Source organism: Hemitrygon akajei, chromosome 18, assembly GCF_048418815.1.
Source record: "Hemitrygon akajei chromosome 18, sHemAka1.3, whole genome shotgun sequence".
Classification (NCBI taxonomy): domain Eukaryota; kingdom Metazoa; phylum Chordata; class Chondrichthyes; order Myliobatiformes; family Dasyatidae; genus Hemitrygon; species Hemitrygon akajei.
In genome coordinates, this window is record NC_133141.1 from 38,351,603 (window position 1) to 38,377,188 (window position 25,586).

The following is a 25,586-nucleotide window of genomic DNA, read 5'->3' on the forward strand; positions in this document are numbered from 1 at the left end:
CAGTGGTGGGGAGGGCTCTACCCATGATGGATTGGCAGTATCCACTACTTTTTGCAGGATTTTCCATTCAAGGCATTGGTGTTTCAATTGGCTGTGACGCTACCAGCCAATATACTCATCACCACACATCTATAGAAGTTTGTCAAAGTTTTAGATGACATCCCAAATTTCACAAACTTTGAAGGAAGTAGAGATGCTGCCGTGCTTTCTTCGCAATGGCACTTGGACAGATCCTCCGAAATTATAATAAAGAGGAATTTAAAGTTGCTGACCCTCTGTACCTCTGATCCTCCAATGAGGACCTGGCTCATGGACTTCCAGTTTCCACCTCCTGAAGACAATAATCATCTTCTTGTTGACATTAAGTGAGAGACTGTTTTTGTGGCACCTACCTCCCTCTTTTGCACTCAGTACCCTCAGCAGTTAATGATAACAATCTGTTGGTTTTCTAAATGTCATGCCGTAGCTGTGAACGAGCCTCTTGCAAACTATTTAGGACAGCCAAATTCTTCTGTACCTCACCATTCAGAAAGAATGTTTCTTCACAATCTTGTGCCTAAATGGACAGTTTCACATTTTCCTCCATCAAATTCATTTTGACCTGAACATTTAAGGGGTACTTGGTCAGGTATATTGACAGGAAATACAAGGTTTAGAGGGATATGGATCAAATGTGGGCAAAAGGGACTAGCTGACACTGTGTATGTCCACAATTAGGTCAAAGAGTTTTTGCGCTCTCAGAATCTGCAATCCATTTGCCAGATCTTTGGCCTCTCAACCTAATCACCTTCTATCTCTTTTTAGCCTCCTTATATGTTCTTCAGAATTTACTTTTATGTCATCAACAAATTTAACAGCCATGTCTTTGGTGCTTTATCCAACTCATTTCTGTATCACAGCATTTGTTACATGATGCCAACTGGAAAAAGACCAACGTATGCCCACTCTCTATTTCCTGCTACCACAGCCAACATTTTATCTACACCAAAATGTTAGCTCGCATACCATGAGTTTTCTTTTCCATAATAACCTTTAATGTTGTACCTTATCAAATGTCTTCAGGAATTGTATCAGTTTTCCCTTAATCCACAGCATCGTTATGTCATAAAACTTCCTTAAATTGATCAAAAACGATCTTCCTTTCACAAAACATTATTTTCTGTTATTCCAAACACAACATTTGTGTCTTTTAGCTGGCCTGTTAGTTTACTGCCTTACGTCTCCCTCGCTCTTTGAATAAAGGAGTTTTTCAAACACAATGATTCAGATGATCAGGTGAAGAGCTTAGGGGGTGGGTGGTAAAAAGTAACTTGGTAAAATTAAAGCCGTGGATCTGAAAGATGGATTCCAGGGAAGTCAGGCCCTATGACTAATGCCAAAGCAGGTCCTAATCCCCCAGTAAGACATGGCTCACTGCTCTTGCTGGCCTTATATTTTGTGTAAGGCAACGTCAAATGAACATTGAATGTTGTTTGATGAGAGCATGTGTGCCTAACTTCACTGCGCACTAGCACATCATGCACAAAAAAAAAGAGGCCTAGCAGATTTCAGTCTCTGATTTTCTGTTCTGGTCTTAAAAATGGTCTTCCAAGCACAAAAAAAATTGAACATCATCTAAACATATACTGTTTACAGATATACTGAGACCGAAGGCATTATCTCCCATTATTTGAGTCCTGACGAAGGGCCTCGACCCGAAACGTTGACAGTGCTTCTCCCTATAGATGCTGCCTGGCCTGCTGTGTTCCACCAGCATTTTGTGTGTGTTGCCTGAATTTCCAACATCTGCAGATTTCCTCATGTTCGCATTATCTCCCATATGCCTTTGGTCTCTCGTGGCAGATGTTATCAAACCCCGTTCTGGAAATCCAAGAAAATTTGGAACTTCAGTTCTTTCACACTGGTCAGCATTTTGGCTATGATTTACCACTGACTTTGAAGAAAATTCTCCAAGGATCAATGCAGCATAGAATTCTTCCCAACTGACATTAATTTCAGGCTAACGCAGGGGATCTGTGGTAGTCTGCAATGGTGATGTGATTAGATAGGCTGGGCTGTTGTGTATTTAATAGTTCAGTAATATTGTAAATATATTGCTTGATTAAGCATTCTTGGTTTACATAATTCATTAGTTATATGCAAAAATATGTGAATTGTATATGCCATTACTCTATACCACGTGATAGAGCGCGCTTCGCTTAAAGTAAGCATGAAGTTAGACTCAGACTCTCATGTCTTCCTTTGAATTAGTTTAATGTTTTGAAGTTAAAAAAAAAACGTGCTGAGTTAGCTGACTCTGCAAACAGTTTACTGAGAATGAAATAAATAGCAGGACTTCATGGGCGAAAGATGATAAAATATATAATTATTTTGAAATCCCTGAAAATATGAAATATTTATGTTAAGGTCATTTGATTTCACAAATAAAATTGTTTTCTCACTGCCAGAATAGTACTCCACAGTAATCATATTCCAGTTAATATGCTACTGCTGCTCTCAAGAGTTTGAGAGCAGAAGTAAGATATTTAAGAAAAGTTCTTGTTAATTCATTGAGTTCAGAAGAGTTTCATCTTCAAGTTCAAATTCAATTGTCATTCAACCATACATTAATCATAAATAGCCATGAATACAGCTAAACAAAAGTGTTTCCCCAGAGCCAAGGTGCAAAACACAGTACCAACAGTCATACACAGCACAAGGCACACATAACACATATAAGACAGCAGTAAACATACAGTCACACAAAAAATATATAGTCCAAGTCCGAGTCCATGAATGTTGCAGCAATCTGCAGTCGAACACAATACAGTTTGTCTTCTGCCGAGGCTGTGGGGGGCAGCTTCAACTCCAGCATGGATGCCACACCACACTGGCTCCGGCATTCGAGTGGAGCACCCAACTTCAACGCATCCTCCTGAGCTGCAAACACTGCGGCAACTTCCCCTGCCGTCCATCAATAAACCGATGAATTGGACTTGCAGCATTCCACACCCACCAATGTCCAACAGGGTCTTACGATCACAAGAAAAACAACCAAGACGATCACTGGTGGTTAGAGTGCATACTGACGCCTCTCTGCCCCAGGCAGCATCACGGTATGCACAAGTCCAGCTCCTTCAGTTTCTCTGCTAATGAGCAACTTGCTGATGGGGTAGACCTACAGTACTTTAAGTTCTTAATGTCCAGCATGGTCTTGCAATCATAAAAAAAGTTTTAAAAAGCCAATAACACTATCGGTTGACCCTGTCGAAGCTGCCGTGTCTGAGCGCATCGGCATTCTACTGGAAACCTGCAAGTATTCTCACAGCCCATCCTGTGGAGGAGCAGAGAAATATTAACAACAACCCTGAAGTACCAATGTGCAGATTCCAGAAGCAACAGTCAGTTTCACAGTTGTGGATGCCGACAGTTTTGCCTTCATTAGAAATGCAGAATCTGAGACTATCTATACCGTAGGGTCAGCAAAGGAAGTACTTCCTGTCAATGATAACCGATCAATGCATGTTTATTCCTAATTCAGCAGTGCTGTTGGGCTGGCATTTAACAACCTGGCACATGAGCCAAATCTATTCTCAGAAGTACCTTGAAGGCACATGCTTAGAATCATAGATTTGTTGATTCCAGGCAAATGGCGCAGCATTTATTTTTGTCAAGAATATGCTCAGAGCTTTAATCTTCTTGGATAAACACCAGATTCCTTCTTCTGTTATTGACAATTGGAAAGTACCATCTATCACAGGTTCTATTATTCTCTGAACCAAATGCCTGAGGTAAAAGCAGCAGGTGGGAAGGAGCCCATTGTCCAGACAATCTTGACATTTAACTTATTAAGAAGGAAAAATTGATTTTATAAATCTGTGAAAATATCTATGAATAAATCATTGTTATATTGACTGACACACATAAAATAAAATCTCAGTGTGGTGTCATAAAGAAGCTGAACTTGCTGGATCCCTTAAATACCTTAAGAAGGCATGGATTCCCTACGTGTATGTGACTTTAATTGCGGATCTAAGCACTCTCTGACAGTTTCAGTAAGAAAAAATGATAATGCGATTGTCCATTAAATTTAAAGCTGGAAAACTGTTTCTTAATTAAAAAAAAAATCTGCTCTCCTCTTTCCAGTTTGCTCCTCTGTTCAGAGTGAGCCAAGCGACTGGGGCTGAAAGATCAGTCTAACTGAAATAAGCACTCCAGTATACACAAGGGACTGGATTGTGTTCCGAATACAGGTGATAGATTTTATTAAATTAAATTTCCACTGTTTATTTGAAAAGATGCTGGTAAATTCAGGAAAATTCCCAGCCCCCCCAACATAAACAGCTTCTGTGTGTCAAGTGAACACGGTTTAGAATAAAATTCAAGCATGCTTCACAAAACCCCTCAACAGCTCTTCCACAAATCTTGGGTCCTGTGACTAACCTCAGCAAGCCCGACTGTATTTTGGTTAAAAAGTTCTGAAACATGTAGCTGTGCGTTCTGAGCGAAGATGACAGCAGTATTAGACGCAGTCTCACTCTGTTAAATAGCAATCAATGCTTACAGAGACAAATGTGACAACAAAAATGTACATTGGTAATATGCCTTTAATGATATGTCGCAATACTACTGCGCCACTGAAACAAGAAATCTGCTGCTGTGAAATCATATTTGAATAGCAGTTTTAAAAAAAATTTTGGGGAGGTCGAAAGTGCTGAAAAGAAAAAAATTCAACTTGTTTTAAAATTTGCTCAACCCACAAGAAACACAAATGATTTGTCTTTGGATCACTCTGTGAGGCTGTTAGCTAATTTTAACTGAAGAACCAGACAAGGAATTACCATTAATTGCTTTAATAGCAAGAAAGGGTACAATCAGCCAGGAAATCTCCCCCCTCCTGATCAATATCCTTTTGGTCACAACTGTGCTGAACTGAAACTCAAAAAGTGACAAGTTGTGGGCTTTGCTGTACTTCTCTGATACAAAGAACTTATATCAACCAGCAAGAGATCCGGGAAGGCTGTTTGGATTGCCACCTAAAAAGAGCGAAAGGCTAGCTAAATTCAATTCATGAACTAGGAAAGTATTCTTCCTGTTACATTCATGAGGAAAGATTTGCTTTCCTAGCTCCAAGCCACATCCATTTTAGGCAGACTCCAAGCTCTAAAATGAATGCCCGCTGCCAATGTTTCCATCAGCTCAAGCATTGCTGACACAGCAGGTCCAAAACTGACATTTTTTTAATGTAGCAATAAGTACATAAATCTAGGCAAAAACATGGTTCGGTTTAGTTAGTGAATTTACACAGGTGTATTTGCATTTCAGACTGACTCCACCCTGCATTCATACTGAAACAATAATCACTCTGTAGATAGAGTTTAACTATTTCAGTTTTATTTATTCAAGTTCTCTTTTGAATAAGAATTAATATTTCTATTCTATGCATTTAAAGTGAATTATTTCTCATTACTCTGAACAGCATGCTCAAACTTCCTTTTGTCCATGAATTATTTCGAATAAGCTCCAATTAATGCAAAAGTTGAAATTTAAGAAATAAATGGTTTTAAGCCTCTCCTTTTTGAACTGTTAATATATTAGATGTTTATGTTTAATATTAGATGTTTAATCAAGTGTCAGGCACTACTTTGGTACTGAAATTGGTCTTATTAGTGATTGTGACAAAGTAATAGCTTATCACTCCTTATCCTCAAAACTAATCAATAAGCTTCAAGACCTAGGCCTCAACACCACCTTGTGCAACTGGATTCTCGATTTCCGCACTTGCAGATCCCAGTCAGTTCAGATTGGCAACAACATCTCCTCTACAATCTCCATCAGCACAGGTGTACCACAAGGCTGTGTGCTTAGGCCCCTGCTCTACTCGCACTATACTTATGACTGTGAGGCTAAACACAGCTCCAATGCCATATTTATGCTTGTTGATGATACTACTGCCGTTGGCTGAATCAGCATATGGGAGGGGGATTGAAAATATGGCTGAGTGGTGCGATGACAACAACCTCTCACTTAATGTCAGCAAGACCAAGGAACTGATCATTGATTTCAGCAGGAGGAAACTGGAGGTCCAAGAGCCAGCCCTCAGCAGGTGAATCAGAGGTAAAGAGGGTCAGCAACTTTAAATTCCTTGGTGTTATTATTTCAGTGGATTTGTCCTGGGCCCAGCACGTAAGTGCCATTATGAAGAAAGCACGGCAGTGCCTCGATTTTGTTAGAAGTTTGTGAAGAATTGGCATGACATTGAAAACTCTGACAAACGTTAACAGATGTGTGGTGTAGAGTATATTGACTGGCTGCATCAGAACCTGGCATGGAAGCACCAATGCCCTTGAATGGAAAATCCTAGAAAAAGTAATGGATACGTTAAGTCCATCACAGGTAAAGCCCTCCCCACCATTGAGCACATCTACACGGAGCAATGTCACAAGAAAGCAGAACCCATCATCAAGGACGCCCTATCTTCCAAGCTATGCTCTCTTCTCGCTACTGTCATCAGGAAGAAGGTCAATAAGCCTTAGGACCCACACCACCAGGTTCAGGAGCAATTATTGCCAGAACCTATGTACCCACTTTGAAGGACTCCATCTCATGCTTTCAATATTTACTGTTTTTTTTTTCTTTTGTATTTGCAGTTTGTTGTCTTTTGCACATTTGTTGTTTGTTCATCCTGTTGGGTGCGGTTTTTCATTGATTCTATTGCGCTTCTTGGACTTTCTGAGAATGCTCACAAGAAAATGAATCTAAGCGTTGTATATGGTATATACTTTGATCACAAACATACTTTGAACTGTCAGCAGCCTTTGAATAGTTGAACACTGCACTCATTGGTTTCATTCTTACCTGTTCAGTGGTTGCAGTAGACTTACTTTTAATAGCTTCTTTTCTCACTCCCACAGTTACCTATTCGTTTAGGAGTTGAGGAGATTGTAGTTCAAAGAACAAATTTCTACAGATGTACGGTGGAGAGCATTCTGACTGGTTGGATTACAGCCGTGCATGATGGATCCAATGCACTGGACCACAAGAGGATGCAGAGGGTTGTAGACACAGCCAATTCCATCATGGCACAACCCTCCCCAACATCTGGGACATCATCAACGGACAGTGACTCAAGAAGAGTGCATCGATCACTAAGAACCCTCTTCTTCTTACTCACATTTGGGAGAACGTACAGGAACCTTAAGACTCACACTCAATGATTCAGAATCAGCCTCATCCCCCCATCAAATTTCCGAACTGTTCAGGAACACTATCTTGTTATCTGTTTTTTTGCAGTGTTTATTTAATTTATAGTAATTGATTGTCTTCGCAAAACAACACATTTCACACCACCCAAGTCAAAATGTGATTCTGATGTCCCCCACGAATCAATGCTTGCATCCCATCTCAACATTACCATTCAGAAGCCAAGAATCAGTTTCTGTTCATAAAATGTAATGTCCGCCATGCCACTTCTTTTGACCCTTCCAAAGTTTCTATGTCATGACATGTAATGACAATTAAGTAGGTATTTCTTTGAGCTAAATAAACCAAAACTATTGTTAATACCATCTCCAGCAAATGATTCAGTACCTCTCTTTGGCTTCTTTTCACAACTTTTGGTTTCATACTCATCCTCAATTTTAGCAATTTTTGCTTCATGGACTAAGGGTACTCGTGTCCACCTTTGTAACATTGCCTTAGTCTACCAATTCTTCAACACATGTATTGCAGACACCTGCATTACCTCTAAGTTTGCCTGGTAACATCCCACATTCTAAACTCCGAATCCAAACCTTCGTTGCTCATTATTCTAATCTGAATCAAGATTCATCTAACCATCTTCACTTTGTTTTCATGGACTTCCAGTTCACCAATGCTGCTTTTTTTAAAAAAAAAATTACCACACTTGTTTTCAATTCTCTCTAGGGCCTTACCACTTCCCATCTTTCAGCTTGTAAATGTCACAAATACATCTACTTCCCCTAATTCTGTCTTCCTTGATTATCCTCCACTAATGACACACCTGCTACCAGCTGCCATAACCCTGTACGGAAATCCTCCCCAGAAACCTCTCTTTCCACCTTAAAACCTCTCTTTTTGATCAGACTTTAATTCTAATTAGATTAGATTAGCTTTATTTGTCACATGTACATCAAAACACAACGTGAGATGCATCGTTTATGTCAAATCAAATCAGCTAGGATTGCACTGGGCAGCCCGCACATGTCGCCATGCTCCTGGCGTCCACATAACATGCCTACAACTCACTAACCCTAACCATGTATTTGGACTGTGGAAGGAAACCGGAGCATCCGGAGGAAACCCACTTGGTCACGGGGAGAATGTAAAACTCCTTACAGGCATTGGGCAGGTTTTGAATGCCGATCAGTGGTGCTGTAATAGTATTATGCTAACCGTTATGCTACCTGCCGCCAGGCTGCAGGACATTCAGTATGCCTAAGTGAAACTATTTAGAATTCCTACAACAATTAAAATTGTTCACATCCATAAAGTTGCCCATATTTAGATATTCCATGGTAACAAGAGACAATGTTGCTCTGCGGTTTCTAAAGTCGGCCAAACATTGGACCAATAGAGAACGCCCTTATTAAGTTGAAGGTGTATTATATTGCCCAGATAAACAACGCTGCACTCTGCATATGGTCATTATACCCCACCCAGAATGCTTAATGTTGATAACCAAGCGCTGAAACTCAGAAGTATAACATTCTCCAACAATAACATTCCTCAACTTGATTAGTACAAAGGCTGTACAAAAGCTTGTTAAACACACGATTTCTACTATGGAGTATATTTTCCATTATCAGCCAAGATGCCCATTTGAAATTGGAATTGGAATACAGTGAAAAGGTTTTTGTTTGCATGCTATCCAGACAGATCAATCCATACACAAATGTAATCAAGTTAGTAACAGAGAACACAGAATGGAAGCTATAGTGTGACAGTTACAGAGAAAATATAGTTCAGGAAAGCAAAGGACAAGTGCCGCAGTGAGAGAGGTTGGGAGATCAAGAGTTCATCTTTTAGAGTTGGCTTCCAAAAGTCAGTTCAAAATAACTCTTCACCTGGTTTTCAACTGCATTAAAGTAGCCTGGATTCTTTAGCTCAGTGCTGCTTGTATCTTTGCTCGGGGATGGTGGGCCAGACTTGCAATCTTATCAACTTTGAGGACTATTCAAGGGAAAGTCCCAACTTCCTGTGAGCCTTTTTACGTTGTCACCCTGACCAAAACTCAACAGTGACTTCCTTCAATCTACTGCATTTCTGAACATTTAAACCGGGAAATTAGCACACTGAACCGGCACCAGATTAGAGCTAGTACAGGTTCAGACACTCCATTTATTTCAGTGAAGAATGGCCAGAACAAAGGGCAAGTTTCTCACAATTTACATGTATATGAAAGGAGTTTATTTTATTGCACTTCAAAAGTCAAAGTCAAGAATATTGGCATGAGCACTTAGAATTTTTTTTAGTATTTTAAATGCTTAATAACTATGTTTTTAAAAGTTATTTTAACTGTTTTTAGTAATTACTAAATTAATATTCCAAGTACTTTGACGTTTCAATGTCTTGGGACATTTACAACCAGCAACAAAACCACTACTGGAGGCAGAGCTTCAGGTTTACTACAGGAAAACACTGTGCTCCACAGAACCTCTGTGGTTAGGAGCGACTTCAGAGACCAAGATGTCAATGCAGGTAGAAACATGCAAAAAAAAGCAGCAAGCACAAGCAGCTCACCAATTATTGAGCTGTGGAAACCTCCCATGGGTCGAATCTGCCCTGCAGACCAGATGTTATGCATCATTGTTTTATACAATAAAACCAAGTCTGCAAGAGTACACCAAGTCTCCTTGCTCTATGATAGCACTTTCTTTCCTCACAGACTGAAAGAAAATACACCCGTAATGCTATTTATTGTAAGTTTATCTTCAATTAAATATTAATTTTAACAAGACAATGTATAGCTTTAAGCAGACAGTAATGGACGACATACTCTGAATTCTTCTGATGGATTATTACCTTGTAATTCATTTAGCGATAGCCATTACCCTCAATTTAATTTTCCTGAACATCTTATTAAATCTCATTCAATAAGATACCGTCTGGTTAGTGAAATTTGTCTGAACATTCAAAATAAACTTTTATTTGCAATGCGGAAAGAACATAATGTTCATTGCACCTGAACTGTAGCACTGACTTGCATTTTCTTTCATGAGACTTATTGTTGGAGGGAGTGATTACTTAAGTTGGTAAAAATAGGGTAACTAATTAAGCAGGCATCTTTGTTGTGAATATCATCATGCTTAAAGTTGTTAGCACCGCACTCAGCCAAGTGTGGAAAACATTCCTTAGCAGTACTTGCTTCTTGCAGATGGTGGAAAGGCTTTGGAGAATCAGAAGGTGAATCGCATGCTGCAGAACATTCAGTCGCTGTCAAGTTATTATGGCTGAAGTACTGAAAGCCATGTGTTTACCTAGCATCTTCTACAAACTCAGCTTTTTCCAAAATAATTTAGTGCCAATTACTTACTTTACAAAGAAACACGGGAACCAATGAATGCACAACTAAGTACCACAAATGGCAATGCAACATAACTAGATCATCTTATCTCCCCCCAGTCCTGATGAAAGGTTTCGGCCTGAAACGTCGACTGTTCACTCTTTTCCATAGATGCTGCTTAGCCTGCCGAGTTCCTCCAGCATTTTGTGTGTGTTGCTTGTGATCAAAACAACTGTTTTGATAATTTAGCAAACACTAAGTTTGAAACACTGGCCACAGCTGGACTAAATGCTCAAGTTTGCAAATGAGAGCTTGAAATATGAGTTTTCCAACCACATGACTGTACAAATGCACCCCCATCATCATCAAAGACTCATTGGCCAGAAGCCATAATTAAACATGCAGTGAGAATTTAGGATGAATCCAAAGTTCTGTGTTCAGCGCATGTACAGTACATTCATCCCAAAGTTATTTTAAAAAATAACCTTCCACTTTCTGGTTCCAGAGAAGCTTTTGTGGGTCATTGGGAATACGTTTTTTGCTTACTGCCAATTTTACAGCTGGTGAACTGATAAAATGGCTGAAAATAATTGAGGAAAAAATGAAGTAGAACAAAAAACCACACCTTCAACCACATAAAAATATAAATAATTCTAAATATTTCACAACACATCCAAATCTTCTTTAAAGAGTAAATTTGCACCAAAAACTGTCAACAGTGTGTTTAGGAATGCAATCAGAAGATTGCTTAAACACACATTCCCTCTTAGACCTGTCATTATCTTAAATATAACTCTCTCAAGATAATAGTCCTCATGCACAAACAGAGCATATTTATAAACTTTAAATTCTACCTTCCACATGCAGCAACATAATTAATTCAGGAAGGGGTGGAATAAGATGCCAAAAACACACAAGCAGGGCATCAAGATCAACGTGTATGTTGCTTGTCAGTTTCCTTTCCTTTTCTCTAGTTGCACCACATTTCATGAGGCACCAGTGTTCTCCATTACCGTACTCTCGTGAGAACTTTCTGTGTTCAAGTTTAGGATTGAATAACACAACAGTATTTACTCACTTGGCTTGTATTTATCCAGAACAATAATGCTGGAAGGTCAATCCAAATTCTGTCCACTGCGGCACTGAATTGGTTGATATCAAATGAGCTTAAATTCCAGTGACTGCAGACAAAAGAGTTCAGGCAGGACCAGAATAAGTTGCTCTTTAAAGCAAGCTCATTTATACACTCACAGGAATTCCCCACCCCTTTCAAGCAAGAAATGGAAATAGGGTGACTCACCGCACTCATTACACAGTCATCATGCTTACTGTCCATGTGATAATTGAGATGCGTTGTCAGCCTTAACGTCAACACCCACGATTTACATACAAAAAGCAGCTCCACTGCACAGTCAGTTAACACTTAGTGTACCAACTATTCAATATGGCTTTTAAAATCCACTCAACTTTTTTTAAAAAAATCAAAACTTTAGAAAGGATGTTCTGGTAAATTTTTCATGAGAACTAAATGGCAGAATTAAAACATGCTCTCCAGTAAGATGGTGGCACGTTCAGCCTCTACAGGGCCAACCAAAGGTCTTATTGTCTTTTTTTAAAACATTTTTTTATGATCGCAAGACCCTGCTGGACATTAAGAACTGAAATTACTGCAGCTCTACCCCATCAGCAAGTTGCTCGAAGGTAGAGAAACTGAAGGAGCTGGACTTGGTGCAGACCGTGATGCTGCCTGCGACGGAGAGAAGTCGGTGAGCGAAGGTGACGTGCGGTCTAACAGCGAGTGGTCGTCTCTAGATGTTTTTCTTGTCATCCTAAGACACTGTTGGATATTGGTAATGTAGAATGCTGCAAGTCTGATTCACTGCTTTACTGGCTTATGGTGTGGGTGGAAGGCGGGGGAGCTGTGTGGCCTTGGTCGTAGTGAGGACTAGGCCTCAAACCGCAGTGTCACCTGTTTTGCAGCTGCCCAGGAGAGAGGCGTCAGAAACAGCGCGCACCACCGGAGTGCCAGAGGCAGTGTGGCACAATGCCAAGCTGGAGTCGGTGCTGCCCTCCAGTGTTCACTTAGCAGAAGACAAGATGTATTGTGTTCAACTGCAGACTGCTGCAACATTTATGGACTCAGGGACTTGAACTATATTTTTTGGTGTGACTGTATGTTTACTGCTATCTTATATGTGATATATGTGCCTTGTACTGTGTATGATTATTGGCACTGTGTTTTGCAACTTGGCTGCAAAGTAACGCTACTTCATTTGGCTGTATTCATGCATGGTTGAATGACAATAAAATTTGAACTTAAACTTGAATATTTTCCAAATTCAAGGGCTACAGACTTGGTGAGGACTACCCAAATAACAGTGTGCACGTTTCCTGCCAAGGCCGAAAATTAGGGTAATCTTGCAGAGCGAAAATAGCTCACTTTCCAATCTTCACGAACCTCATTTCCATAAACTGAACTAATATACTACTTCATTATTGCTTTATTATTATCTGTCATTAAGGACCCTCAGCATCCAGGATATGCCTTCTTCTCATTACTCCCATCATTGAGGTGGTACAGTTTCCTCTCTTCCGCCATCAAATTTCTTAATGGTCAATGAACACTAACTTGCTATTTTGCCACTTATTTGGTTTATTGACAGCTGTCCTCAATCCATTCCGGTACCCAATCTCTGGAATCCCTTCTCTCAACTCCTGCTTCACCTCTCTTAACATTTTCTAGTCTTTATTAAACACTACCTTTTTTGTCCATGATAACATCTTCTTTAGTTTAAGATTCATTGTTACAAGTGTGAAACACTTTTTAAGGACTTTTTTCCATCCTACAATTGCCCCTAGACCGACATTGGTGTTGTGGTAATATAAGAAAATGAAAACTTTCTTTTGATTTATTGGTGAAAAATCCTACTTGAAGGCACAACTACCATTGGACAATATTATATGAAAATTATGGAAAGAGAGGTGAAAGGTAGGGAGGAGGGGGAGGGAAGGAGAGGGGAGGGGAGAGGGGGTAGAGGGGAGGTGGTGAGGGCGAGAGTGGAAGGGGGAAATGTCTCAACTCACTCACAGGGCTCTGAGCTTTTTAGAATATGATAAAACAATTTAGGTACAATGTATTTTCTAAAGTTGCTTATTTTGGAAAATTCATATTTTTAATGCCACAAGCTTCAACTCAATTGTTATGAAGCAACAATTTCCTTTTGAATAAACACTAAATGTAAGAATTTGCAAAATAACCTTGTAGATCACTTCCTGTTGATTGATGTAAGCGGTTTTTTTTGCAACAATGCCATCTCCTTCCCATTTTGTGGAGGATAAGTAATGAAGTAGGCTGACTGAGTCTACGTATTTGTTGTAACTTGTTTAGCAACAAATATCTATTGTGACCTGCAATGTATCTTCAGAGTGTGGGTCAGCGAGTAGCACTTTCAGTGTTGATTCAAAAGTTTTTAGGTTCATGCAAAAACCTGCAGATGCTGGAAATAAAAAGTAACAGAAAACACTGGAAATTCTTGGGTCACTGAAACCCAAACTCTGCTGCTCTTACTCAGATGTGGCCTGATTTACTGTGTCTTCTCACCTCTTTAATTTTTAATTTAGCTTTAGAGTTCAAATCCCTGTCTGGAAATTTGAGCTCAAAAGTCCAGCCTGATTCCCCTTTCAGGAGAAGCTTCAAAGGAAGGTCCAACTTGGATAATATCACATTGCTCTTTGCTTTGAGTTTCTCAGGACATTGCTGGGACTTGAGGACCCGAGGTACTGGGAAAGGTTGAATAGGTTAGGACTTTATTCCTTGAAATGTAGAAGAATGAGTAGAGATTTGATAGAGCGCTGTAAAATTATGATATAGATAGGGTAAATGCAAGCAGGTTTTTTTCACTGAGTTTGGGTGAGACCAGAACTAGAGGTCATAGGCTAAGGGTGAAAGGTGATATATTTAAGGGGTACCTCCTCACTCAGAGGGTGGCATGAGTGTGGAACGAACTGCCAGTAGAAGTGGTCAGAATCAGGATCAGAATGCAGATTTGATTTCAACACTCAAGAGAAATTTGGATAAGTACATTGATGAGTGGAGTATGGAGGGCAATGGTCCATCTGCATGTCGATGGGGCTAGGCGGGGTAACAAGGACTGGATGAGCTGAAAGGTCTGGTTATATGCTGTCATGCTCTCTAGCTGTATTAATTGTACTAGTTGCTGTTTCTACAAAGATACATTACTGACTACAAAGTGGATTGAGTTGACCTAAAAGAGTTGAGAAACATGCTATTCATCACCAAACTCTGGACCCCTGGGAATCAACATCACCCTCTGCAACTGGATGCTTGACTTCCTGACCAACAGATTGCAGTCAGCAAGGACCAGCAGCAACACCTCCACCACGATTCTAAACACTGGCAGTCCACCATATTGTATCCTCAGTCCCTTACTCTACTCCCTGTACACTCAGGGATTGTGTGGCCAAATTCTCCTCTATCTACAAATTTGCAGATGATACCATCGTAGTAGGCCATATCTCAAATAACAAATCAGAGTACAGGAGAGAGCTTAGTGATTAGGTTTCATGACAACAACTCCACCCCCCCCCCCCCCCCCCAAGTCAACAAACTAGAACAGCTGGTCACTGACTTCAGAAAGAGAGCTGACACACATTCTCCTGTCACATCAGTGGTGTTGAGGCTGAGAAGGTTAGAGAGCTTCAAGTTCCTTGGTGTGAACATCACCCACAGTCTGGACTGGTCTAACCACAATGATGTTACAGCCAAGAAAGCTCAGCAACACTTCTACTTCCTCAAGAGGCTAAAGAAATTTGATATGTCCCCATCGACTCTTACCAATTTGTAATCAATGTCTGGATACGTAACAGCTTGGACTGGCAACTGCTCTGCACATGACCATATGAAACCACAGAGAGTTGTGGACACAGCTCAGCACATCACAGGAAACAGCCTCAACGGACTCTGTCTACACTTTTATGCTGCCTCATTACAGCAGCCAGCATGATCAAAAACCTCACCCACCCCAAATATTCTCTCTTCTCCCCTCTCTCATTGGCAGGAGATACCAACAGGCTCAAGGACAGCTTATATCCCACTTATCAAGACCTCTTGTACAATAAGATGGACTCTTAGCCTCACAATCTACTTCATAATGATCTTGCACTTTATGATCTACCTCACTGTAGTTTTTCTAGCAGCTTTTACACTTTATTCTGCATCATTATTGTTTTACCTTATTCTAGCTCAATGCACGGTGTAATGGCTTGATCTGTATAAAAAGTATGCAAGATAAGCTTTTTGCTGTATCTTCGTACATAGAAACCTACAGCATAATACAGGCCCTTTGGCCCACAAAGCTGTGCTGAACATGTCCTTACCTTAGAAATTACCTAGGGTTACCCACAGCACTCTATTTTTCTAAGCTCAAGGTATCTATCCAGCAGTCTTTTAAAAGACCCTATCATATCCACCGCCTCCACCACCGTTGCCGGCAGCCCATTCCACACACTCGCCACTCTCTGTGTAAAAAACTTACCCCTGACATCTCCTCTGTACCTACTTCCAAGCACCTTAAAACTGTGCCCTCTCGTGCTAGCCATTTCAGCCCTGGGGGAAAAGCCTCTGACTATCCACACGATCAATGCCTCTCATCGTCTTGTACACCTCTATCAGGTCACCTCTCATCCTCCGTTGCTCCAAGAAGAAAAGGCCGAGTTCACTCAACCTATTCTCATAAGGCATGCTCCCCAAACCAGGCAACATCCTTATAAATATCCTCTGCACCCTTTCTATGGTTTCCACATCCTTCCCATAGTGAGGCGACCAGAACTGAGCACAGTACTCCATGTGGGGTCTGACCAGGATCCTATATAGCTGCAACATTACCTCTCAGCTCCTAAACTCAATCCAACAATCAATGAAGGCCAATGCGCCGTATGCCTTCTTAACCACAGAGTCAACCTGTGCAGCTGCTTTGAGCGTCCTAAGGACTCGGACCCCAAGATCTCTCTGATCCTCCACACTGCCAAGAGTCTTACCATTAATACGATATTCTGCCATCATATTTGACCTATCAAAATGAACCACCTCACATTTATCTGGGTTGAACTCCATCTTTGCCAGTTCTCAGTCCAGTTTTGCATCCTATCAATGTACCGCTGTAACCTCTGACAGCCCTCCACATGTGACAATGCCCTTCATACATGTGACAATAATAAACCAATACCAATATAAAGGCAGAGCTTTCTTTTAATAGTTAGAGATAGGACAGTTTAGGGGAATGGGCAAAGAAGTGGCAAATAAAATACAATGTTGCAAAGCGTATGGTCATGCACTTACCGTAAATGTAAGTAAACGGGCAGACTATTATTTAGATGGGGAGAGAATTCAAAATGCAGGGATGCAAAGGGACTTAGGAGTCCTTGTGCAGGGTACCCTAAAGGTTACCCTCCAGGTTGAGTCCGTGGTGAAGAAGGCAAATGCAATGTTGGCATTCATTTCCGGAGGTATAGGATCTCAGAGCAGGGATGTGATGTTGAGGCTCTGTAAGGAACTCGTGAGACCACACTTGGAGTATTGTGTGCAGTTTTGGGCTCCTTATTTTAGAAAGGATATCCCGACATTGGAGAGGGTTTAGAGAAGATTCACAAGAATGATTCCAGGAATGGAAGTGTTACCGTATGAGGAACGTCTGGCAGCTCTTGGGCTGTATTCCCTGGAGTTCAGGAGAATGGGGGGGGGGGGGGATCTCATAGAAACATCCCAAATGTCAAAAAGCCTCAACAGATTAGATATGGCAGAGTTATTTCCCATGGTAGAGGAGTCGAGGACAAGAGGGCACGTCTTCAGGGTTGAAGGACATCCATTTAGAACAGAGATGCAGAGAAATTACTTCAGTCAGAGGGTGGTGAATCTGTGGAATTTGTTGCCACGAGTGGCTATGGAGGCCAAGGTCACTGGGTGCATTTAAGGCAGAGATAGATTGGTTCTTGATTGGCCAAGGCATCAAAGGGTATGGCGAGAAGGCAGAGGAGTTGGGATGACGGGAAGAATTGGATCAGCCCGTGATTGAATGGCAGAGCAGACTCGATGGGCTGAATGGCCTACTTTTGCCCCTGCATCTTATGGTCTTATGGATAAGAATCCTGAATGAAATGCAGCCACAGTAAGCACAAAACATATTGGTGAGGAAAGTTGAAATCAAGTTTTGGCTAAAACAACACTTTAGGTAGTTTTTAAAAGAACATTGCGTCAGAATGAGAATTATGAAATTCACTTGGAGTGAACTTTCTCAACTATAAAAATTACACCATTCTGCTTGTTGTCCAAAACAGCAGCTGTGTGGGAATGCACTACTGCCTTCAACACAGCTTCATGGACAAGATCACTATACAAAGGAAAACAACATTACAGTTAGAGATAACCACGGCACATAAAATGTGTTACCACGTAAAGAAAATTCACATTTTATCTTAAACAAATATCCAATATTACAGATATATTAAAATTTGTTAATTTCCAGTGTACAATAAATTACAAAAGAAAAATTTCACTTAAGCCAAATATATGATCATTTGTATTTATTATCTTTAGCTCCATTCATCAACAAATTTTGGGCAAATGCCATTTTAGCCAAAACTTGATTTACTGGGCAATGATAAATTAACAAATAAGTGTTCTGGTGCTAAGTAAAAGAGATTTACATTTATAACAAACAAGAGAAAATCTGCAGATGCTGGAAATCCAAAGCAACCCACACAAAATGCTGGAGGAACTCAGCAGGCCAGGCAGCATCTATGAAAATTTATTCTCACAAATCAATGAATCTGTTGTAAAAAAAAAGATCACTCCCTACTTGTACATAGTTCTTTCCTTTTGCTTGTTTTTTCTCTCCACTCTTTTCTATAAGTGTATACCTCAGACAAATGCTTTGTGGAGGTTTGTGATATATATGTACAATGTCTGAAATACATCTTATGGAAATGTTTGTTTGATGATGAACTTCAATAAAAAAATAAATTACAAAAAAAAATACAGTCCTGCTGAAGGGTTTCAGCCTGAAACATCGACTGTACTCTTTTCCATAGATGCTGCCTGGCCTGCTGAGTTCCTCCTGCATTTTGTGCTTGGATTTATAAACCAATTTTCAGCACATCTTCAAGTGCTTTATAATCAAATTAACAATTTGTAAGAATTGTCACGGCACAAAAATAACAGTTTTTGTTTGCAAAATCCTCCATAGCTTGCAAAACAGAAATTGGGTGTGTGCATTCCTTTGATCACTGTGGACTATAGACTATCTGGACCAAGAAAGGACAGTGACCTGCTCGACTGACCTTTACTATTGCTGCTCTGACTGGCCATCAAGAGATGGCAAACAGATTTATCACCATCATACTGTTGATCTTCTGGGTTCATGAATATTTCACTAGCGCCCAGACAGTTCTGCATTTTTATTATATAAAATTTTCTCCTCATCTCCCCCGAAAGGGCTGAGAACACTGGCAAGCCTCTGGCCCCTTGCCCCAAAGTAGATTTTTCACATGTCACCCTGGCCAGTGAAGGTCAACAAGCCAATCGACTGCAGGTGATGTCACCACCAAGGCCACTAATCCCTCACATGCATATTTTTCAGCACCAAGCTCTTGGTAACAATTATGAACAGGACCGTTGGTTGACTTCACTTCACTCTCCAGCCAAGAAATGCTGAGACGCATCACAGCTCCAGCATTGTTGCCTTAATGGAGTAATGCTCGTACAAAACAGACTAAGAAACAAAGCTGGGACTTTCTGCTCTTTGGCTTAATACCAACAACAGTTCACATTTAGTATCTTTGATGTAGTGTAATGATGAATAGTACATTCATTCACCAAAGGTGCAACTTTAACTCTGCACAAAAGCAGGCAGTTAAAATATTTTTATTTATCACCCTCTTCATTCTGCTGTCTTTCCAGAGATTATAATATTAATTTGTTTCTTTGAGCAGGCATGTAGCACAACCCTTGGCAAGCAGAGATCTGCTTTGAATATGCCTGTCATGCTTCAATGATGTCATTAGGCCCCCGTTTACAATATTAACCTAATCCTCCAGGCTACACAACGAAAGCTAAAATCTGCTGTAACCTGAGTACCATCACCATTACCACCACCCCTCCCCCTGCCCCACCTTTGACCAGGAAGCTTTCACAATCATACTGCTGAACCTTCACCTGACTGCTGGTGCTTCAAGTAACCACATTATCCTCAAGCAACCCAAAATCCTGCCCTCAAAACATGGAATTCCCCACCAGGATGGGGCAGAAGATTATGTCTACAATGATCAATTTAAAGAAAGGAGATATCATGAGCCTCAGAGTTCACCCTATCCACCTCAACTTTAAAAGCAAAGCATGAATCTAATTAATTAAAATCTGGCTTAATGCTTTCCCACCTCTGTTTACATTTATGCCCACTAATAGTTAACTGTTCCATAGACGTGTTATTGATATTACAACACTGTTGAATGAAATCAGTCTAGGCTGAGGGTTCTTCTGAAGATTTGCAAAGAGACAATGAAAGTTGTTTTTTATCAATTAAATACAGTATAAGTGTGACAGTCTTTGCTTAATATCACATGACATAAATCCGGGTTAAATTTACACTGGAAGAATTAAACTCTTCACCAGATTCTTTTTTCCCCTAAATTAGTAAAAATAGACCTTTTGTTCTCTGATTTTACGCAAGATTTTGGCCTAACATTGAGACTAGCAGCCGAGCTTAATGATCCAGAGTGGAAGTGTCAGCTTTACTTTACTGATGTTACAAACAGTGGCTGCAACTCCATATGGTTTCCATGATTAATTGAGACTTGGGAAGTGTGTTACTGCCTGCCATTCCGAGCCACTTTAGCATGTGGTAACCTGTAATTGGGAGCTGGCGAGTAGGTAGCTGCTCTGTCCGACCTTCGCTCATTTGTTTCACAGGGGCGCTGTCATTTATGTCTGGGAGCATGATGAAGTACAACATGGTAATTACCCCCAAAACAATAGGGTCAGAAGTGCTTGGAGAAGCAGGGAGCTGTGACAGAGTGAAAAATGTCAGGTATCTGTTACTGTCAGCCTCCAAAAAGACGCTATTCATCACCGCTATTAGGCATCAAACAGGAACTAGTGATGTGTAAATTTAATTAGATAGACAAAAGTCACAGGAAGCCAGGGAAAGGTACTCGCAACAAAGCAAATGCCGGTAACATGGGATTGGAGGGAGCAGATACATTTCTTTACAATTCAAAAGAGGCCAACAGTTTTATAGGCTCCTCCATATTGGCTCCCTGAATTTTGCACTGAATGGAACAGCTTGCTATTGCTTCTTTAAATGTTCAGTTATCAACATTCATTGACATCTGGCTGTTTTTCAGCTGTGATTAGAAATCACCCTCCGTGAGAATGGCTCTGCAGTTTAAAATCTCACATGCCATTTGAAATGCTGTACTTTTATCCATTTTCATTAAGAAAACTAAATTACTTGAGTTTTCCTGGTTAAGTTCAATAGTCTTACAATTTTGATGGTTGACATCAACTAATGGAGATGCAGCCAGTGATATATCCCACTGCAATGAATCTAAGAATTTTAATAAAAGAAAAACGGTATTACACTGAAATTGCTGGTTTATTTTCCTCCAGATTAATTGCACATATCCCTTCAATTTATATTTATAAAGCACTCTGAACTTAAGAAAACACCTCAAGGTACTTCAGGAAAGAGCAATCAAACAAGCAGTGACACAACCAAAGGAGGTATTAGGATGAATGATGTAAAGCTTGGCCAAAGAGAGTTTAAGGAGGATCTTAAAGGAGGAGAGGGAGGTGGGCAGCTGTCGAGATTCATGTGTGGAACAGCACAGCTTGTGATCCAGACAAACTGACGAAGCAACCGTCAATGGGAAGGAAAAGTGAATGGGAACAAATAAAATCTATAGTTGAAGGAATGCAGTATTCATGGAAGACTGTTGCTTTGAGATAGATTGCAAAAGAGTAGAATAGAGGTCTGGAAGGATTTAAATACAAAAATGAGAATTTTAAATTTGAGGCACTGGTGAGATAAGTGAGTACACTGTTAATGAGTTAAAGGGTCGTTGCTTGGGCAAGAGTACCGGAGCAGAATTTCCTTACAGTTGCACAAGTGGATGATTTTGGTTTTAACATAAAGTTGAATTGTGTCTGCCCTCAGCGGTACAACTTTAACTCGAACATACTTTCATTCAAAGCAATAGGAATACTGTGTAAAGACTATGGCAGAATTTTCACTGTAATCCTCAAACCTTTACATATTCTCAACATATCCTTCAACAAAAGCAGTAGAAGAATCATAGCTTTATGTATAAACTAGTACGTTGGTGCAGCATAAGGAAAAGATATATGTAACACCCTGGTAAAGATTCTGCAGCTAATGTTGTATGGTATTTCATGTAATGGTTTTCTGTAGAAGCAGTGTGTTCTGCTGGTAGTGTTTGAGTTACCGTTAAAGATAAAGGATGCTTAGGAATGTTGTGTCATCCAATCAGGAAGGTGGAACTGGGAGAAGGTTCTAGAGAACATGGGGGAGAGGTTTTGTGACGCACTAAGATGGGTCGAGGCCTTTATTGGTGAGAGATGGAGAGAGAAGCTCGAGAGAACTGGCTGTAGGATTCAAACTGGCGGGAATGTGTGATTCAATGCAGCCCAAGAGGGGGAATTCTACCGGGGATCGGTGAATAGGAATTGGTACCATGAGTACATCGGACACAAATTCTTTTGGAAGGTTTGAGCTCCAACCTGTGTACATATAACTGTTTAATTATGATGGGCCCTTTTGGCTTTTTCTTTATTAACTGTTTGGTTAAGTTGCTTTCTTTACAATTGCCTGCAGTGTACAATCTGTCACTTCTTGCTGACAGGCGATTGCATGGGGGCAGTAAATTACACAGTATTCACACATATTGGAGTTTGGGTGAGCAAAACATCCCAACCTCATGGATTTGGCAGGACTGAAGTCATATCAACCCTAGACGTATGGAGTTTGAGAAAGGTTGTTTTCTCACCATTGAATCCGATGGCTGTTAGCAAGGGGTTAATGAGCTGCATCTCTAAAGATGCCCAGTAAAAAGGGGTTTCATATGCTTTTATAATAAACACAAGATATTCTGCAGATGTTGGAAATGCAAAGCAACATACACAATATGCTGGAGAAACTCAGCAGGTCAGGCAACATCTATGGAAATTAATGTACTTAGAGGAACAGAGCGAACCTACAATGTGATACTGACTACTAAGATACCAACATTCTACTCCTATCACATGATAAACAAGCCAACATGGTGAAACTAATTCATAGGAATATAAAACATTTGCAGCAGAGGAGGCCATTAGATCCATAGTGGTCCGAAAGAGCCACAGCTTGATCCCACGGTCCAGCATTTGGTACATAACCCTGCAGATTATTGTTCTTCAAGCACATATCCAAGTATACTAGAAAGTACATTCTTTAGAAGAACAAGGAAGGGGGGAATCTCATTGAAGCCTACTGAATATAGAAAGTTCTAGATAGAGTGGACGTGGAGAGGATGTTTCCTATAGTCCTGGATGAGAGGGCAGAGCCTCAGAAGAGAAAGGTGTCCCTTTAGAACAGAAATGAGGAGGTATTTCTTTAGCCAGAGGGTGATGATTCTGCAGAATTCATATTGGCTGTGAGAGCCAAGTCATTGGCTACATTTAAAGCGGAGTTCTTGATTAGTAAGGGCATCAAAGGTTACAGGGAGAAGGCAGGAAAATAGGGTTGAGTGAGATGATACATTTCTATGATGAAATGGTGGAGCAGATCTGATAGGCCGAATGGCCTAATTCTACTTCTATGTCTTATTGTCTTACCTTTTATATGAGATAAGGGCCACTGCCTGTATCATCATGTCCTGCAATGATTTCCGATTCCAATCAGCTTCTGGGAGAAAATACTTTTCTCTCATCTCCCCTCTACCAATCACTCAAGATTTCCAGCTCTGAAGGATCTTCTCTGACTGTTTATCTATACCCTTTCATTTTTGACTCATCTGCTGAGGGAAATAGGTCCTTCCGATTTGCTCTAAACATCTCCGGATGTTAAATCCCTCAATTAAATCTTCCCTCAATTTCTTCTATTGCAAAGAAACAACACCAGCAATATTGCAAAGAAACAATGCTACTTCACCACCATTTCCAGTTTTGGCAACATCTTCACTAATTTGTAATATTAATAATCTGTAATACTAAAACACTACATGGTGCTCAAGACATGGCCTAACATCCTATTAGAAGTTCCCCGATCTTATAGTGCATGCCTCAACTAATAAAGGAAGGCATCCCAATACACATTTAACCCCCCTTTATCAATGGGTCATATTATGATTATAGATATGCATAAATATACACCAAAATTACTCTTTTTCTTGTACATTTCTCAGTATACTCCTATATGTTTTGTATGCCATTGTTGAAATCTGACTAAATTCTCTGACACTTCTCCAGGTTAAGTCCCATTTACAACTTTTCTAGCCAATTAATATGGTCGTGATCCACAGCTCCCTTTTGTTGTCAACTGTGCCACCTATTTTTTTGTACCTTGTACTGTGTGCAAATTTTGTTAGTATACCTACCATAGTTAAATCATTAATTCATGTTAGATACACTAAGTACTAAACTCTGTTGAACCCTGCTTTTGACAGACTTTCAGTTGCAAAACCACAGTAACCATTACCCTTTCCTTAGAGCAGCTGAGCCACTTTTAAATCAAATTGCCACTTTTCCTTGGATCCCACAGCGATTTACTTTATTCAACTTGCCAAGACATTGTTGAAAGCCTTGCTGAAATCAACGTATACTCCACTGAATGGACTGCCCTTGTTATCTCTTCAAAATAAATATTCTATCAAGTTTGTCAGGCACACTCTTCTATTAACTCCATGTTGACTCTCCCCAGTTTATCCGCACCTTTCTAAAATAAGGCTCAATCTGCATCTCAGAACGATTCCATAATTTCGTCACCAGTGAAGTTCAATTAGCTGGTCTTGATCAACAACTCCCTTTTAAACTATGGCATCATGTTCGCAGTTTTTCAGTCAGCTACAGCCACAGACTGTTGAATATTGAAGGCCAGAACCTCGACAATTTCTTCCCTTGCTCTTTCTAACAACTTGGAATATACATCATCTGGTCCTAATGACTTATCTACTTTCAAAGATGCCAGACCCCTAATATCTCTTCCTTTACTATGCTTATCCTATCCAATATTTTATATTCTTGTACCTTAACTAAAAAATCAGCTCTTTTGTGAAGACAGCCAGAAATTATTCATGAAAAAGTTTACCCCCATCCTTTACCACCAGACACAAATTAGACCTCTTATGGACCCAAAAAATTAATTAACTTCTTGTTGTTTCCATACTTATAAAGCTATTCTGCATTTATTTTTCAATAATTTTCATATCCTCTCTTCACTTATCAACTTTCCCTTTTGATTTCATTCTAGGGGACAGTGCATATGCTTCTGTCTACATCAATGGTGTTGAGATTGAAAGAGTTGAGAACTTCAAGTGCCGAGATGTGAGCATCACCAACAGCCTGTCTTGGTCCAACAATGTTGATATCATGGCCAAAAAAACTCACTAATGCCTCTACTTCCTCAGGAGACTAAAGCCAGACTCTTAACGGTTTTTAATCGATACACCATAGAAAGCATTCTGCCTGCGACTGCAGAGCTGCGGACACAGTTCAACGCATCACAGGAAGCAGCCTCCCTTCCATGGAGTCTGCCTATACTTCTCGCTACCTCAGTAAAGCACCCACCTCGGACAATCTCTCTTCTCCCATCTACCATCAGACAGAAGATACAAATGCTTGAAATCACGTACCACCACAGCTTCTATCCCACTGTTATCAGACTCCTGAATGGACCTCTTGTATGTTAAAATGAACTCTTGGCCTCATAATCTACCGTGTTACAATCTAATTGTTTACCTGCACTGCACTTTTTTGGTAGCTTTTACACTTTATTCTGCATTGTTATTGTATTAC

The 25,586-nt window shown here is 40.2% G+C and overlaps 1 protein-coding gene across 6 annotated transcripts in view; it reads right to left on the reverse strand.

Moving 5' to 3' along the window:
- The window catches only part of raraa (retinoic acid receptor, alpha a), a 397,838-nt gene that overhangs the window by 223,043 nt on the left and 149,209 nt on the right, over positions 1–25,586 (reverse strand). Inside the window, exon 1 of one of the 6 annotated variants that reach the window (XM_073071423.1) lies at positions 11,583–11,721. The exons of 4 other annotated variants lie outside the window; for them this stretch is intronic. The gene's annotated coding sequence lies outside the window, so the exon portion shown is untranslated. Of the gene's footprint in view, positions 1–11,582; positions 11,722–25,586 lie in introns of those variants that run through there. One more of the 6 variants, XM_073071429.1, reaches the window with a different exon arrangement.